This window comes from Kogia breviceps, chromosome 4 (genome assembly GCF_026419965.1).
Source record: "Kogia breviceps isolate mKogBre1 chromosome 4, mKogBre1 haplotype 1, whole genome shotgun sequence".
NCBI lineage: Eukaryota > Metazoa > Chordata > Mammalia > Artiodactyla > Physeteridae > Kogia > Kogia breviceps.
In genome coordinates this window covers 122,133,048-122,148,495 of record NC_081313.1, presented here as the reverse complement: position 1 = coordinate 122,148,495, position 15,448 = coordinate 122,133,048, and positions in this window count along the sequence as shown.

Here is a 15,448-nt window from a genome sequence, read left to right as displayed (position 1 = left end):
ACCTTTTTTTTTTTTTTCTCTCTTAGATTCCATATATATGTGTTAGCATACAGTATTTGTTTTTCTCTTTCTGACTTACTTCACTCTGTATGACAGACTCTAGGTCCATCCACCTCAATACAAATATCTCAATTTCGTTTCTTTTTATGGCTGAGTAATATTCCATTGTATATATGTGCCACATCTTCTTTATCCATTCATCCGATGATGGACAATTAGGTTGCTTCCATGTCCTAGCTATTGTAAATAGAGCTGCAATGAACATTTTGGTACATGATCCTTTTGAATTATGGTTTTCTCAAGGTATATGCCCAGTAGTGGGATTACTGGGTCATATGATAGTTCTATTTTTAGTTTTTTAAGGGACCTACATACTGTCCTCCATATTGGTTGTATCAATTTACATTCCCAGCAACAGTGCAAGAAGGTTCCATTTTCTCCACACCCTCTCCAACATTTATTGTTTGTAGATTTATTGATGATGGCCATTCTGACTTGTGTGAGGTGATGCCTCATTGCAGTTTTGATTTGCATTTCTCTAAAGATTAATGATGTTGAACATCTTTTCATGTGTTGTAAATCTGTATGTCTTTTTGGGAGAAATGTCTTTTTAGGCCTTCCAACCATTTTTGGATTGAGGTGCATGACCTGCTTGTATATTTTGGAGATTAATCCTGTGTCAGTTTCTTCATTTGCAAATATTTTCTCCCATTCTGAGGGTTGTCTTTCCATCTTGTTTAAGGTTTCCTTTGCTGTGCAAAAGCTTTTAAGTTTCATTAGGTCCCATTTGTTTATTTTTGCTGTTATTTTAATTTTGCTAGGAGGTGGGTCAATAAGGATCTTGCTGTGATCTGCCTGTTTTCCTCTAAGACTTTTATAGTGTCTGCCCTTACATTTAGGTCTTTAATCCATTTTGAGTTTTTTTGTGTGTCTGGTGTTAAAGAGTGTTCTAATTTCATTCTTTTACCTGTAGCTGTCCAGTTTTCCCAGCACCACTTATTGAAGAGGTTTCTTTTTTCCATTGTATATTCTTGCCTCCTTTGTCAAAGATAAGGTGACCATATATGCGTGGGTTTATCTCTGGGTATTCTATCCTGTTCCACTGATCTATATTTCTGTTTTGGTGCCAGTACCATACTGTCTTGATTACTGTAGCTTTGTAGTATAGTCTGAAGTCCAGGATCCTTATTCCTACAGGTCCCTTTTTCTTTCTCAAGATTGCTTTGGCTATTCAGGGTCTTTTGTGTTTCCATATAAATTGTGAAATTTTGTGTTCTAATTCTGTTAAAAATTCCATTAATAGTTTGATAAGGGTTGCATTGAATCTGTAGATTGCTTTGGGTAGAATAATCCTTATCACACAATGTTGATTCTTCTAATCCAAGAACATGGTATATCTCTCCATCTGTATCTTCTTTAATTTTCTTTCATCAGTGTCTTATAGTTTTCTGCATACAGGTCTTTTATCTCCATAAGAAGGCTTATTCTTAGGTATATTATTCTTTTTGTTACAATGGTAAATGAGAGTGTTTCCTTAATTTCTGTTTCAGATTTTTCATTATTAGTGCATAGGAATGCAAGAGATTTCTGTGCATTAATTTTGTATCCTGCTACTTTACCAAATTCATTGATTACCTCTAGTAGTTTTCTGGTAGCATCTTTAGGATTACCTATGTATAGTATCATGTCATCCTCAAACAGTGACAGCTTTACTTCTTCTTTTCTGATTTGGATTCCTTTTATTTCTTTTTCTTCTCTGATTGCTGTGGCTAAAACTTCCAAAACTATGATGAATAATAGTGGTGAGAGTGGGCAACCTTGTCTTGTTTCTTATCTTAGTGGAAATCTGAATGAGATCCTTGCTGGATAGAGTAATCCTGGTTGTAGATTTTTCCCTTTCATCACTTTAAATATGTCCTGCCACTCCCTTTTGGCTTGCAGAGTTTCTGCAGAAAGATCAGCTGTTAACCTTATGTGGATTCCCTTGTATGTTATATATTGTTTTTCCCTTGCTGTTTTAATATTTTTTCTTTGTATTTAATTTTTGATAGTTTGATAATATGTGTCTTGGCATTTTTCTCCTTGGATTTATCCTGTATGGGGCTCTCTGTGCTTCCTGGACTTGATTGACTATGTCCTTTCCCATATTAGGGAAGCTTTCAACTATAATCTCTTCAAATATTTTCTCAGTCCCTTTCTTATTCTCTTTTTCTTCTGGGATACCTATAATTCAAATGTTGGTGCATTTAATGTTGTCCCAGAGGTCTCTCAAATTGTCCTGAGTTCTTTTCATTCTTTTTTCTTTATTCTGCTCTGCGGTAGTTATTTCCAATATTTTATCTTCCAGGTCACTTTTCCATTATTCTGCCACAGTTATTCTGCTATTGATTCCTTCTAAGGAATTTTTAATTTTATTTATTGTGTTGTTCATCATTGTTTGTTTGCTCTTTAGTTCTTGTAGGTCCTTGTGTTTTATTAATTTTTAAATTTCATTTTATTTTATTTTAACACACTAGGTCCTTATTTGTCATCAGTTTTATACACATCTGTGTATACGTGTCAATCCCAAATGACCAATTCATCACACCACTCCCACCCACCCTCACTGCTTTCCCCCCTTGGTGTCCATACGTTTGTTCTCTACATCTGTGTCTCAATTTCTGCCCTGCAAACTGGTTCATCTGTACCATTTTTCTAGGTTCCACATATATGTGTTAATACATGATATTTGTTTTCCTCTTTGTGACCTACTTCACTCTGTATGACAGTCTCTAGATTCATCAACATCTCAACACATGACCCAATTTAGTTCCATTTTATGGCTGAGTAATAATCCATTGTATATATGTACCACAACTTCTCTATCCATTCATCTGTCAATGGGCATTTAGGTTGCTTCCATGACCTGGGTATTGTAAATAGTGCTGCAGTGAACATTGGGGTGCATGTGTCTCTTTGAATTATGGTTTTCTCTGGGTATATGCCCAGCAGTGGGATTGCTGGATCATATGGTAGTTCTATTTTTAGTTTTTTAAGGAACCTCCATACTGTTCTCCATAGTGGCTGTATCAATTTATATTCCCACCAACAGTGCAAGAGGGTTCCCTTTTCTCCACACCCTTTCCAGCATTTGTTGTTTGTAGATTTTCTGATCATGCCCATTCTAACTGGTGTGAGGTGATACCTCATTGTAGTTTTGATTTTCATTTCTCTAATAATTATTGATGTTGAGCAGCCTTTCATTTGCTTCTAGCCATGTATACGTCTTCTTTGGAGAAATGTCTATTTAGGTCTTCTGTCGATTTTTGGATTGGGTTTTTTGGTTTTTTTTAATATTGAGATGCATGTGCTGTTTATATATTTTGAAGATTCATCCTTTGTCCATTGATTTGTTTGCAAATATTTTCTCCCATTTTGAGGGTTATCTTTTCATCTTGTTTATGGCTTCCTTTGCTGTGCAAAAGGTTTGATGTTTCATTAGGTCCCATTTGTTTATTTTTCTTTTTATTTCCATTACTCTAAGAGGTGGATCAAAAAATATCTTGCTGTGATTTATGTCAAAGAGTATTCTTTCTATATTTTCCTCTGAGGGTTTTATAGAGTCCTGTCATACATTTAGGTCTCTAATCCATTTTTAGTTTATTTTTGTGTATGGTCTTAGGGAGTGTTCTAATTTCATTCTTTTATATGTAGCTGTCCAGTTTTCCCAGCACCAATGACTGAAGAGACTGTCTTTTCTCCATTGTATATCCTTGTCTCCTTTGTCAAAAATTATTTGACCAGAGGTGCATGGGTTTATCTCTGGGTTTTCTATCTTGTTCCCCATTGATCTATGGTTCTGTTTTTGTGCCAGTACCATATTGTCTTGATTACTGTAGCTTTGTAGTATAGCCTAAAGTCAGGCAGTCTGATTCCTACAGCTCCATTTTTTTTCCTCAAGCCTGTTTTGGCTATTCAGGGTCTTTTGTGTCTCCCTACAAATTTTAAGATTTTTCATTCCAGTTCCATAAAAAATGACATTGGTAACTTGATAGGGATTGCATTGAATCTGTAGATTGCATTGGGTAGTATAGTCATTTTCACAATATTGATTCTTCCGATCCAAGAACATGGTACATCTCTCCATCTGTTGGTATCACCTTTAATTTCTTCATCAGTGTCTTATAGTTTTCTGCACACAGGTATTTTGTCTCCCTAGTTAGGTTTATTCCTAGGTATTTTACTCTTTTTTTGCAATGGTAAATGGGAGGGTTTCCTTAATTTCTCTTTCCAATTTTTCATTATTAGTGTATAGCAATGCAAGTGATTTCTGTGCATTAATTTTTTATCCTGCAACTTTACAAAATTCATTGATTAGCTCTAGTAGTTTTCTGGTGGCATCTTTAGGATTCTCTATGTATAGTATCATGTCATCTGCAAAGAGTGACAATTTTACTTCTTCTTTTCAAATTTGTATTTCCTTTTATTTCTTTTTCTTCTCTGAATGCTGTGGCTAGGACTTCCAAAACTATGTTGAATAATAGTGGTGAGAGTGGACATCTTTGTCTTGTTCCTGATCTTAGATGAAATGCTTTCAGTTTTTCACTATTGAGAATGATGTTTGCTGTGTGTTTGTCGTATATGGCCTTTATTATATTGAGGTAGGCTCCCTCTGTACCCACTTTCTGGAGAGTTTTTTATCGTAAATGGTTGTTGAATTTTCAAAAGCTTTTTCTGCATCTGTTGAGATGATCATATTGTTTTTCTCCTCCAATTTGTTAATGTGTTGTATCACATTGATTGATTTGCATATATTGAAGAATCCTTGCATCCCTGGGATAAATTCCACTTGATCATCGTGTATGATCCTTTTAATTTGTTGTTAGATTCTGTTTGCTAGTATTTTGTTGAGGATTTTTGCATCTATATTCATGAGTGATATTGGTCTGTAATTTTATTTATTTATTGTATCTTTGTATTGTTTTGGTATCAGGGTTATTGTGGCCTCATAGAATGAGTTTGGGAGTGTTTCTTCCTCTGCTATATTTTGGAAGAGTTTGAGAAGGGTGTGTATTAGCTCTTCTCTAAATGTTTGATAGAATTGTCCTGTGAAGCCATCTGGTCCTGGACTTTTGTTTATTGGAAGATTTTTAATCACAGTTTCAATTTCATTACCTGTGATTGGTCTGTTCGCATTTTCTGTTTCTTCCTGGTTCAGTCTTGTAAGGTTATACCTTTCTAAGAATTTGTCCACTTCTTCCAAGTTGTCCATTTTATTGGTATAGAGTTGCTTGTAGTAGTCTCTTAAGACACTTTGTATTTCTGCGGTGTCCATTGTAACTTCTCCTTTTTCATTTGTAATGTTATTGATTTGAGTCCTCTCCCTCTTTTTCTTGATGAGTCTGGCAAGTGGTTTATCTATTCTGTTTATCTTCTCAAAGAACCAGCGTTTAGTTTTATTGATCTTTGCTATTGTTTTCTTTGTTTTTATTTCATTTATTTTTGCTCTGCTCTTTATGATTTCTTTCCTTCTGATCACTTTGGGTTTTGTTTGTTCTTGTTTCTCTAGTTCCTTTGGGTGTAACGTTAGATTTTTTATTTGAGATTTTGCTTGTTTCTTGAGGTAAGCTTGTATAGCTATAAACTTTCCTCTTAGAACTGCTTTTGCTGCATCCAGTAGGTTTTGGATCATCATGTTTTCATTGCCATTTGTCTCTGTGTGTTTTTTGATCTCCTCTTTTATTTCTTCAGTGATCTCTTGGTTATTTAGTAATGTATTGTTTAGCCTCCATGTGTTTGTGTTTTTTTCAGTTTTTTTTCCCTGTAATTCATTTCTAATCTCATAGAGTTGTGGTCAGAAAAAATGCTTCATATGATTTCAATTTTCTTAAATTTAATGAGGCTTGACTTGTGACCCAGGATGTGATCTATCCTGGAGAATGTTCTGAGCGCACTTGAGAAGGATGTATAATCTGCTCTTTATGAATGGAATGGCCTATAAATATCAATTAAATCTTTGTGGTCTATTGTGTCATTTAAGGCTTCTGTTTCCTTATTTATTTCATTTTGAATGATCTGTCCATTGGTGTAAGTGAGGTGTTAAAGTCCCCCACTATTATTGTGTTACTGTTGATTTCCTCTTTTATAGATGTTTGCAGTTGCCTTATGTATTGAGGTGCTCCTATGTTGGGTACATATATGTTTATAATTGTTATATCTTCTTCTTGGTTTGATCTCTTGATCATTATGTAGTGTAATTCCGTTTCTCTTGTAACATTCTTAGTTTAAAGTCTATTTTATCTGATATGAATATTGCTACTCCAGCTTTGTTTTGATTTCCATTTGCATGGAATATCTTTTTCCATCCTCTCACTTTCAGTCTGTATGTGTTCCTAGGTCTGAAGTGGGTCTCATGTAGACAGCATATATATGGGTCTTGTTTTTGTATCCATTCAGCAAGCCTGTGTCTTTTGTTTGGAGCATTTAAGCCTTTCACGTTTAAGGTAATTATCGATATGCATGTTCCTATGATCATTTTCTTAATTGTTTTGGGCTTGTTTTTGTAGGTCCTTTTCTTGTCTTGTGTTTCCCACTTAGAGAAGTTCCTTTAGCATTTGCTTTAAAGCTTGTTTTGTGGTGCTGAATTGTCTTAGCTTTTGCTTGTCTGTAAAGCTTTTGATTTCTCCATCGAATATGAATTACATCTTTGCCAGGTAGAGTAATCTTAGTTGTAGGTTCTTCCCTTTCATCACTGTAAGTGTATCATACCCCTCCCTTCTGGCTTGTAGAATTTTTGCTGAGAAATCAGCTGTTAAACTTATGGGAGTTCTCTTGTATGTTCTTTGTCATTTTTCCCTTACTACTTTCAATAATTTTTCTTTTCCTTTAATTTTGCCAGTTTGGTTACTATGTGTCTTGGCGTGTTTCACTTTGGGTTTATCCTTTATGGGACTCTGCACTTCCTGGACTTGGTTGGCTATTTCCTTTCCCATGTTATGGAAGTTTTCGACTATAATCCCTTCAAATGTTTTCTCAGGTCGTTTCTCTCTCTCTTCTCCTTCTGGGACCCATATAATGTGAATGTTGTTGTGTTTAATCTTGTCCCAGAGGTCTCTTAAGCTGTTTTCATTTATTTTCATTCTTTTTTCTTTATTCTGTTCAGCAGCAGTGAATTCCACCGTTCTGTCTTCCAGGCCACTTATCTGTTCTTCTGTCTCAGTTATTCCACTCTTGATTCCTTCTAGTGTAGTTTTCATTTCAGTTATTGTATTGTTCATCTCTGTTTCTTTGTTCTTTAATTCTTCTGGGTTGGTTAAGCATTTCTTGCATCTTCTCAATCTTTGCCTCCATTCTTTTTCCAAGGTTCTGGATCATCTTCACTATCATTATTCTGAATTCTTTTTCTGGAAGGTTGCCTATCTCCACTTTATTTAGTTGTTTCTCTGGGGTTTTATCTTATTCCTCCATCTGGTATATACCTTTTCTCTTGTCTATTTCTGTGAATGTGGTTTTTGTTCCACATGCTGCTGGATTATAGTTCTTCTTGCTTCTGCTGTCTTCCCCCTTAGTGGATGAGGCTATATAAGACACTTGTGCAAGTTTCTCTTCTAGGTCCTTGTTAAACATGTCTTTTTTCTATGTTCTATTTCCAAGATTTTAGATCATGTTTACTATGATTTCTCTCAATTCTTTTTCAGGTAGACTGCCCATTTCCTCTTCATTTGTTTGATGTGGTGGGTTTTACCTTGCTCCTTCATCTGCTGCATATTTCTCTGTCTTCTCATTTTGCTTAACTTACTGTGTTTGGGGTCTCCTTTCTGCAGGCCACAGGTTTGTAGTTCTCATTGTTTTTGGTGTCTGCTGCCAGTGAGTAAGGTTTGTTGAGTGGGTTGTGTAGGCTTCTTGGTGGAGGGCACTAGTGCCTGTGTTCTGGTGGATGAGGCTGGATTTTGTCTTTCTGGTGGGTAGGACTGCTTCCGGTGGTGTGTTTTGGTGTGTCTGTGAACTTTATGATTTTAGGCAGCCTCTATGCTAATGGGTGCCTCTTGTTCCTGTCTTGCTAGTTGTTTGGCATGGAGTGTCCAGCACTGGAGCTTGCTGGTCATTGAGTGGAGCTGGGTCTTAGAGTTGAGATGGAGATCTCTGGGAGAGATCTCACCAATTGATATTACATGGGGCCAGGAGGTCTCTGGTGGTCCTGTGTCATGAACTCTGCTCTCCCACCTCAGACATTCAAGCCTGACCGCCAATCAGAACACCAAGACCTTGTCAGCCAACTGGCCATTTACGTGTGGAGTTTCTTGCCTTTTGGGAAGTCTGAGGTCTTCTGCCAGCATTTAGTAGGTGTTCTGTAGGGGTTGCTCCACATGTAGATGTATTTTTGATGCATTTGTGGGGAAGAAGGTGATCTCCCCATCTTCCTCCTCCACCATCTTGAAGGTCCTCTTCCTATTTGCTCTTCATTTGTTTGGTCTGTTGAGTTTTTACCTTGCTACTTCATCTGCTACATATTTCTCTGTTTTCTCATTTTGTTTAACTTATTGTTTTGGGGGTCTCCTTTTCGCAGGCTGCAGTTTCTTAGTTCCTGTTATTTTTGGTGTCTGCCCCCAGTGGGTGAGGTTGGTTCAGTGGCTTTTGTAGTCTTCCTGCCAGAGGGGACTGGTCCCTGTGTTCTGGTTGTTGGGGCTGTATCATGTCCTTCTGGTGGGCAGGGCTGCGTCTCATGGTGTGTTTTGGAGTGTATGTGAACTTAGTATGACTTTATGCAGCCTCTCTGCTAATGAGTGTGGTAGTATTCCTATCTTGCTAGTTGTTTTGCATGGGGTATCCAGAACTTGATCTTGCTGGCTGTTGGGTGGAACTGGGTCTTAGTGTTGAGTCAAAGATCTCTGGGAGAGCTCTCGCCAGTTGATATTATGTAGGGCTGGGAGGTTTCTGGTGGTCCAATGTCCTGGACTTGGCTCTCCCATCTTGGAGTCTCAGGCCTGACACCTGGCTGATGAACTAAGACCCTGCCAGCCACATAGCTCAGAAGAAAGGAAGAGAGAGAAAAAGAAAAACAAACTAAAAAACAAAAACAAAAAAACCAAAGAGACAGAACCCTAGGACAAATGGTAAAAGCAAAACTATACAGACAAAAATCACACAAAGAAGCATACACATACACACTCACAAAAAGAAAAAAAGGAAAAAAATATATATATGTATAAAGGAAGAGAGCAACCAAAGCAGTAAACAAATCCATCACTGATAGTAAGCACTAAATACTATACTAAAATAAACATAAAACCAGAAAAAAATTAGACACAGAAAGCAAACCCCCAAGTCTACATTTGCTCCCCGAGTCCACTGCCTCAATTTTGGGAACATTCATTGTCTGTTCAGGTATTCTTCAGATGCAGTGTTTATTTATTGTGGTGATTTAATCTGCTGCTCCTGAGGCTGCATGGAGAAATTTCTCTTTCTCTTATTTGTTTGCACAGGTCCTGGTGTTCAGCTTTGGTTTTAGCCCTAAGTCTGCATGTAGGCAGCCCTCAGGAGTCTGTTCCCCACCCAGACAGGAAGGGCTTAGAGCAGCAGCTGATCAGGATTCTCTTACTCACTCAGGCCAGGGGGAGAGAGGGGTACGGTAGTCATAATTGGAATGTGGGGTGAGCCTGAGGTGGCAGAGGCCAGTGTGATATTGCAACAGGCTGAGGCACACTGTGTGGTCTCCTAGGGAAGTTCTCCCTTGATCTTGGGCCCCTGGCAGTGACATGCTTTACAGGCTCCCTGGGGGGGGTGTCGATAGTGACCTGTGCTTGCACACAGGATTCTTGGTGGCAGCAGCCCAGCCTTAGCATTTCATACCTGTTTCCGGGGTCCGAGCTGATAGCCGCAGCTTGTGCCTATCTCTGGAGTCAGTTTAGGTGGTGCTCTACCTTGTGTGGGCAGACAGGGAAGGAATCCACTCTCCTTACACACCCTGAAACGATTGTCTCTTGCCTCTTAGGCAGATCCAGACATTTCCCGGACCCACTCCTGGCTAGCTGTGGTGCACTAGCCCCTTTTGGGCTGTGTGCATGCAGCCAACCCCAGTCCTCTCCCTGGGATCTGACCTCCGAAGCCTGAACCTCAGCTCCCAGCCCCCACCTGCCCCGGTGGGTGAGGAGAGAAGCCTCTCGGGCTGGTGAGCGCTGGTCAGCACTGATCCTCTGTGTGAGAATCTCTCCAGTTTGCCCTCTGTGCCCCTGTTCTGTGCTCTCCTCCATGGCTCCAAAACTTCCTCCCCGCCCACCCCCCATCTCCACCAGTGAAGGGGCTTCTTAGTGTGTGGAAACTTTTTTTCCTTCACAGCTCCCTCCCAGAGGTGCAGGTGCTGTCCCTATTCTTTTGTCTCTGTTTTTCCTTTTTGATTTTGCCCTACCCAGGTATGTGGGGTGTTTCTTGCCTTTTGGGAAGGCTGAGGTCTTCTGACAGTGTTCAGTAAGAGTTCTGTATAAGTTGTTCCACATGTAGATGTATTTTTCATGTATTTATGGAGAGCAAGGTGATCTCCATGTCTTTCTCCTCCCCCATCTTGAAGGTCTGCCGCTTAGCTTTATTTTGTCTAATTGAGATTTAAGTTGAGATTCTCGTCTTAAGCCAAATCCAGGTCATCTTTCTTACTTGCAAAGTGTGCCTTCATGGGCTTCTGCAGCACAGCTGATTTGTTTTGTTTAAGGTCTTTAACTTTAACAGCAAGTCTCTTGTGGGTTGTCAGCAAGCTGGGAGACACTGGTCATCTGAGCGTATCCAAACCAGAAACCAGACTTTTTTTGTCCTTTGTGCTTAGTCTAGTTTCATTTGCTCATAGTGTACCACATGTGGAGGTACTGCAGTGAGCACTCCAGACGAGAGTCCCTAATGTGAAACGGCTGCACCAGCACCTCAGCTTATATGCTGTGGATGACTCTCCATGTTTATTTTAAAATAAACTTTTATTTTTCAATCATAACATGAAGTAAAGTTGAGTAGGGTCATGGTCTTTGGACTAGGACCATGTGATTGACCTAATTTTCAATCTTGGTTCTGCCACCTGCTTGTGTTTGGCCCTTCTGCTAGTTACTAGGCATTTCTGTGCCTCACTTTCCTTTTCTCTGAAACAAGAAGCTCTGAGTCTTGTGAGGAATAAAGAAGACATGCTTGCAAACTGTTAAGCACAGTGTGCAAAACTAAGTAAATGTTCAGGAATTTATTATTACTGTGAGCAAGCAACTTACTAAGTTTTAAAAGGATTAAAACATGTTATGACATGGTACCTAGACTCATGGAATTTATGCTCCAATGAGAACATTTGACATAAACTTAGAGTACAAGGGAATTTATAAGAGTTTTTTAGCCACTTAAAAGCGAAGCACTAGGGCTTCTCTGGTGGCGCAGTGGTTGAGAGTCCGCCTGCCGATGCAGGGGACACGGGTTCGTGCCCCAGTCCAGGAAGATCCCACATGCCGTGGAGTGGCTGGGCCCGTGAGCCACGGCCGCTGAGCCTGTGCGTCCGGAGCCTGTGCTCCGCAACAGTGAGAGGCCACAACAGTGAGAGGCCAGCATACCACGAAAAAAAAAAAAAAGAAGCCAAGCATTTTGGGGATGCAGAGAAGGAAAGGGTACTTTCTGTGTGGGGATGTTAGGAAAGTGTTCATGGTAAATAGGATGTTCTTGGGAGAGAGTTAAGATTTTGTCTGCTGGGGAAGGAAGGCGAGGAAGGAAGAGTGGAGGAGGGAGAGAAGGAAAAGGAAGGAAAGGCTTTCCAGACGGAGGGAGCAGCTGGAGCAGGTAAATAGTTCTGTGTGGCTGGAGCTGAGAGTGAGGTGTGTGGTGAATTGGGAGATGAGAGTGGCAGGTGTGATGAGGATAGAGGTATAGAAATCATGGTGGATTTACGAAGCCATGTTATAGTGTCTGAACTTTTTATAGGCCATGGTAGAAACAACATTTTAGGAAACAGAATCACATAATCAACTCTGAAGTAATAGGTTGGAGGATGCAGGGGAGCTTGGAAATTCCATGTTTTGTTGGTAGTCTGTGAGAGCAGTTCAGATGAGCCATAGTGAAAAAACTGGGTAGGGGCATTTCAAGTTAAAGGAAAGACAGAAATAGGTATATTTTAGAGGTGAACCTAAAAGGATCTGGTGCCCATCTGGACATAGGTAGTGAGAGAAAGGGAAGTATTAAAGTAGAGAAATTTTGAAGACAGATGTTGGTAGGAGGGGATAGACTAGGGGCTGAAAAATCTCATGCCTATAAGGAGGAGTCAGGTAAGGGAAATGAATGAAAGAGGCTAGATTGGGAATATGACAGGGAAGGGTTTGTCTATGGAAACTGCCCTGTCTGCTAAAGGGAGCAGCCTCTACTCAGCCTCGACTAGTCATTACCATAGAGAAGTTTATATCTAGTGGTATCAGATCTTTCAGTTTTCAAGACAAACTAAAATTTCAAAGTTGAAAGTAATTTCTCCTGATTTATTTCTTTAGATTTCATTTTTTCAAAAAACACTGTGTGGGTCAAACAAAACAGAGGGTGAGAGTTGAAAACTTAGGATGCATTGGTAATTTTCCTGATTGCCTGATATTCTCATCCATATATCTTCTAAAATTACTGCTTATATTTCCATTTAACACGTTTACATGCACTTTTCCAACTGTTTTAAGATGAATAGTATGAATACTTACTGATTATTATTAGTGCGTATCTCAAGCAAATAGTCCATTTGTGTCTGTTTCCACAGTGGTTTCTTTTGCAAGACATGCGTTTCAAGAGGTCTTAACATGTAATCAATACATCCAAAATATGGACTCTGAAATAAATGGATCATTTTTCAGACTGGGGGATATATGTGCGTGCATGCATGTTGCTGTTATTTATGCAGTTTCAAGGGAAAATGTAGACAATTGTATTTTTGAATAGATAACTTCTGGGACTTGAAATGCAAGAGCACAAAGAAGGAAATTTTACAAGTCTAGATGAGAGCACCAAGAAAGGAACAAGATCTGGGTAAAAGAGCTTTATTTAACCCAAGCATAAAAATCCTTTATCTTCTGAATGGGGTAGGATGGTAGCCTAACTGACTTTATTTTAACTGGCATCTTTCAAGAAATACTGAAAGAAAAAATGCATTGGTATAAGGTAGAATGGAGGTGTGATTTACAAAAATTCAGATTTTCAATATAAGTATCCACATCAAATCTATTCATAATTTGTTTTTATGTAGCAAGCTTTGATGTCATTGAAATAATGGAAAAATTTTTTGATGGAAATATTATTTGTTAAGGTTTTGAAAAAATAAGAGTGTGTATCTCATTACTGAGAAAAAGCTAATAGAAGAGAGTAGGGTCTCAGGCATAATTCTGAAAGTAAAATGGATCAATGAATTTTGCTCCCAATCATTTCATCTTCCCAATGTGCTATTCATCTTACAGTCGGTTGCCTGGTAACCTGGTGATTATCAGGGGCAGTCATGGCATATCAACATTGAGGGTACAGCTGATTGTGCATGTGATCCCTGCTCTCTTTCAGTCTGAGTAGGTAGTGATGGGTGAGTCTCTGGTCTAAGAGGAAGGGCTTTGTTGGTGCAGGGAAAGAATACTGGATATCAGATGATAACCCCACCTCTACCACATACTGGCTGTGACTCTTGGGAAAGTTTTTTGACCTCAGACAGCCTCAGTTTCTTCATCTGTACAATGGAGGTAACTTTAGTTTCTACCTCTCAAAGTTGTGAATCTTACATGAGATCATGCATTAAAATGTGCAAATAGAAGGTACAATTATTTTAAATATTAACAGCCAGCACTACAATCACTACTACTAAAATGAATAAGGCATGCTGTTATTGGAGACCATTGAATTTATTTATTAGTGGAAGCTGAATTAAATAGCTAATGATTATGTTTTATGAATCAAGTGGAATTCTTCAGTTGAAATTTAGAAAACCTGACTTTGGCCAGTTAAAGACGAGAGGAATTTATTGAAGGATATTCATAGTGCATATATTCAATGAGTGGCTCAAGTCCTTTATTTTCAATTCTTAAAAACTGACAAAATATTTTTGTTTGAATAGGCACTATTCACAACTCTCTTCAAACTGTCCTAGTAGATACAAAAATCTATGAAATCTACAAAGTGAGCTGTGCCCCTAGGATTAGGTAATTCCCTGCCTGCACAACTGTATGGATTCCTAGATACTTCATAAGTCCTCTAAATATGATAAAGATCTTGTACACTCTGTGTGGGGACCATAGCACAAAGGAACATCCTTGTCCCCTGAAAAGCTGGTCCTGAACACAACTGCTGGGAAATATCACTCTGAGTGGAGCAGAAGACATACTACTGATGCATACAGTTTTCTTTTTTGGCATTTCCTTAATTTTATGGGTGATGCACCGACAGCACATACCACCTCACATTGTACACATACTTGCAATAAATTTTCCTCAGAGCGGTCTTACAGAAAAATACACTAAGATATAGCTTGGGGTTTGGTGTGATGATCAGTGTTGTGATTGGCAGAAAGAATTTCAGAGAACTAGACTCATTGCCTGAATTTGTTTTAGATTGAGAAAGTGCTTCTGAGGAATGGTTTCATTAATTCAACAAATTATGGTTATAAATGGCTAGAAACTGAGGTTAGTGTGATGTGATGAGCAAGATCAGTACAGTTCTTATCCTTACTACAGTAATACTGCAAACACACTGTAGCAATTAAGTGTCATCAATGCTATAATAGAAAAAGTATAGCCACTTATGGAAATGAGTAGAAAGAATGCCTAATCAAAGGGTTCTGGGAAGATGTTATTATCTTGCTTTCGATTTGGCTCTGTCCCCCTTTAATGAAATCATTGACCTTTTTTACTCTGTACTAGGCACCTAGACCGATTTCTAGGTAAAAACAAATATGGAACTCACATAGGAGGACAGCTGCCTTCATTTCCACTCTAAGCTTTGGGCTAGTGATAAAGGAAGGTGGATGAGTTGGAAATATGTATGAGAAGGAAAGCACATGTCCCCATGTCCTTGTTACAGGCAGAGACAGACAGATTTGTACAGTTAATTTTTCATAGATAACATAAAAATTTTTATTAAGATCTCAGTAGGCATTTAATACAGAACTCCTAAATGAAGTTGTTGTTGTTGTTATTTTATTTGTTTTGATCAGCAAATTGTTTCCTGGGGTGATAATGACAGATGGCATGGTTTGGCAGGAGGATGAGCATACACACCTCACGTTCATAGATAAAACCATGCTGGCTGATGGCGCTGAGCCACCGAGAAGTCTCTAGTAAGGGACAGGCTTGGTGGGTGGAACAGGCGAGTGGATTGCTGTGGTTAACATTGCATTTTAGCAGAGACCTTCAAGGTGGCGGAGGAGTAAGACGTGGAGATTGCCTTCCTCCACACAAATACATCAGAAATACATCTACATGTGGAACAACTCCTACAGAACACCTACTGA